Raw genomic sequence first — 3,753 nt, forward strand, 5'->3', positions numbered from 1 at the left:
CACACACACACACATGCAAAAACCCCCAAACCCTGAAATCCACGCATTTTTCCATGAACTCTGAAAATCCATCATATGCATGGGTTTCAAATCTTTTCAGTAAGATAAACTTCTATGCTCACGCGCTTTTGGAGATAATGTGCGTTTGCTGCTGCTGCAGACCCCCACGAAGGTGCCTTCCATAGCAGAAATCCGTTTTCTCACGGCTCTGAGTCCAGGAGGCTGGGGTCACGGCGTCGGCCTGTCTCCTGGGCTTGCAGGCGGCCACCTCCTCACTGTGGCCCCTGAGCCCGTGTCCGGATCTCCTCCCCTTACAAGGAACCAGTCGTATTGCAGTGGGCCCACCCACGTGGCCTCGCTGCTCTGCTTCGAGGGCCCTATTCCCAGATTCAGTCCCACTCTGAGCTACGGGTGTGTGTGTGGGGTGAGGGATTCAACCTAGGATGGGGTGTGGGGGGGGTGAGGGATTCAACCTAGGATGGGGTGTGTGGGGGGTGAGGGATTCAACCTAGGATGGGGTGTGTGGGGGGTGAGGGATTCAACCTAGGATGGGGTGTGTGGGGGGTGAGGGATTCAACCTAGGACTTTCAGAGGGTTCCAGTGCACTGGCATCGGAGGAGGAGCAGTAACTGCTCTCTTCCGGGAACCCCGAAGCCGTCAGAGTTGGGGGCTGACAGGGCCTGCAGTGGGGGAAGTCTAGGACCCTCTCTGCCGCCCAGGATCCCCTCAGAGAGGCACCCGGGTCTCCCTCAGGGCCCTTCCTCCTCCCGCCTCCGGCCCGGCCTCGCTGCCTGAGCAGCCCCCATGGCTGTGGCACCTCCGCGGCATGCCACAGGAAGCTCCGAGGCCCTCACGTGGGCACCGTGAGAGCCAGGGGGTGACAGCAATAGGCCCTCACCGTGGGAGTTTGAGGGCCGGGGGTGATAGCAACAGACCCGCACCATGGGAGTTTGAGGGCTGGGGGTGACAGCAACAGACCCGCACCATGGGAGTTTGAGGGCTCTCTGTATTCCAGGGAGAAGACAGGAGTCTCAGGGGGCAGGCTTGAGATACAAGAAGGAAGGCTGAACAGAGGTGGTGGCAAACGCACCAGCGGCTCTTACAGGACGTCTGCACGGCAGGATGATGGTAATGACGTGAACTTGGGATTGAAAAAGGGCAGAGCGGAAGCAGCAGGCAAAGATGGGGGTGGTGGAGTTCTAAGGACCTTGCGTTGTTTCAAATCGGTGCTCAAGACATTGATTTTTTTTTTTAAGATTTATTTGAAAAGCAGAGTGACAGAGAGAGGGAAAGAGGGAGGAGGAGAGAGATCTTCCATATACTGGTTCATTCACCAAATGCCTGCAACAGCTGGAGCCAGGAAACAGGGACTCCATCCGGGTCTCCCACGTGGGTGGTAAGGACCCACTTGGGCCATCTTCTGCTGCCTCCCAGTGTATTAGCAGGGAGCTGGATCAGGAGTGCGGAGTAGCCTGCACTTGCATCAGGCATCCAGTATGGGATGCTGGTGAGAGCAACGGCTGGGCCACAACACACATCCCTGTTGGATGTTAATTTTGGATTTTAAGGGTGAATGTTAAAATTTCAAGGGCATTAAGTAAAAGAATAGAGAGTAAATTTTCAAACAAGTAGAGAGAAAATGTAGACTGGATCCTAACAATATTAGAAGACTTCATTGAAAGATGTTAAAGACTCAATAAACAGAGATCTATGATATTTAATGAATTGGAAGACTCAATTTTGCAAACACGTCAGAATTGCCAAGCTGATTTATTGATTCAATATTATGCCAATCCAAATACTGAAGCAGCATTTTGAGAGCAACTCAATAAGGTAATTCGGAAATTCCTATGGGAATGTAAAGGCCTAGGAATAGTTGGGAAGCTTAAAGAAAAAATAAAAAGGGAGGGTCTTGTGTCTGAGTGAGCACCACACATTGATAAGTGTCCATGGTGGAGAATGGGCTCATGTCCTAAAGAACTCTCCACCCCAAGCTTAAAGCAACAGGCTTTATAAAGGCAAAACCCACAAGGAGGGGATGGGGAATACATGGTTGCTAGGGTCAGGCTGACCTAGGGCCTATGTGAAACCACTGTCAATTACAATCTTGACAACAGACAAATTATAATCTTATCATTAATGCAGGTGCAGCCTATCTATTTTAAGCTTGAGCGATCGTGCTAGGGGGTTTCTATGCTCGCCACATGGGATGCAGTGGACTGCTGTCGTCTGAGTTTTAGCTCAGAGTTTCAGACCAGAATCTCACGATGTGTGTGTGGGGTGCTTTCTCAAGATGGAGTTCCGAGTGCCCTAAAGTGGTGTCCCTATTGTCAGGGTGTTGCTTCAATCTCATAATGTCCATACATTAAGATTTAGCACAGGGGCCGACACTGTGGCATAGCAGGTAAAGCCGCCACCTGCAGTGGCGGCATCCCATATGGGTGCCAGTTTGAGGCTAATCCTCCGCCTGTGGCGCCGGCACCCCGGGTTCTAGTCCTGGTCGGGGCGCCGGATTCTGTCCCGGTTGCCCCTCTTCCAGTCCAGCTCTCTGCTGTGGCCAGGGAGTGCAGTGGAGGATGGCCCAAGTGCTTGGGCCCTGCACCCACATGGGAGAAAAGTACCTGGCTCCTGCCATCAGATCAGCGCGGTGTGCCAGCCGCAGCGCGCTGGCCATGGCAGCCATTGGAGGGTGAACCAATGGCAAAAGGAAGACCTTTCTCTCTGTCTCTCTCTCACTGTCCACTCTGCCTTTCCAAAAAAAAAAAAAAAAAAAAAAAAAACACCCAGGGAGCTGACCACCAGAGACTGATACATTTTACTTCATTTAAGTTAATGATTTCTCCTTTCTTTTTTCTTTGATGGGCAGAGTGGACAGTGAGAGAGAGAAAGACAGAGAGAAAGGTCTTCCTTTTGCCATTGGTTCACCCCCCAATGGCCGCTGTGGCCGGTGCACCTCACTGATCTGAAGCCAGGAGTCAGGTGCTTCTCCTGGTCTCCCATGTGGGTACAGGGCCTAAGGACTTGGGCCATCCTCCATTGCATTCCCGGGCCACAGCAGAGAGCTGGACTGGAAGAGGGGCAACTGGGACAGACTCTGGTGCCCCGACCGGGACTAGAACCCGGGGTGCTGGTGCCGCAGGTGGAGGATTAGCCTATTGAGCTGCAGCGCCAGCCCAAGTTAATGATTTCTTTCCACCAAAAGAAAGACAAGCCAAGAAGGTGGAAAGCACAGTTGCTCCTCCACATCCATGGAGTTTACTCTCAAAATCCCTTGTAGATACCAAAATCGCAGATGTTCAAGTTCATTATAGAGATGGTTCACATATCTGCACATAACCTGCACATCTGCCCATATATTTTAATTTTTAAAGATTTATTCAATATTATTTATTTGGTTCACCCCCCAAATGCCTCCACAGCCAGAGCTGTGCCTGGCCAAAGCCAGGAGGCAGGAACTCCATCTGGTCTCCCGCATGGGTGGTGGGGACCCGAACCATCACCTGCTGCCCCCCAGGGTGTGTATGTGCAGGAAGCTGGAGTGGCGAGTAGGGCTACTCCAGGCACTCAGACATGGAATGTGGACGTCCCAAGTGCTGGATTGATGGCTGCACCAAATGCCTGCCCCTCCCCCCACAGACATTTACAATAATCTGTAGATTACTTATAATACCTAATACAATGTAAATGCTATGTAAACCTTGTTAGGCGGTGTTGTTTAGGGAATATTGATAAGAAAAGAAAGTGCACAAGTAA

The sequence above is a fragment of the Oryctolagus cuniculus genome, chromosome 1 (assembly GCF_051225735.1).
Source record: "Oryctolagus cuniculus isolate XC-2025 breed Fujian yellow rabbit chromosome 1, ASM5122573v1, whole genome shotgun sequence".
Lineage (NCBI taxonomy): Eukaryota > Metazoa > Chordata > Mammalia > Lagomorpha > Leporidae > Oryctolagus > Oryctolagus cuniculus.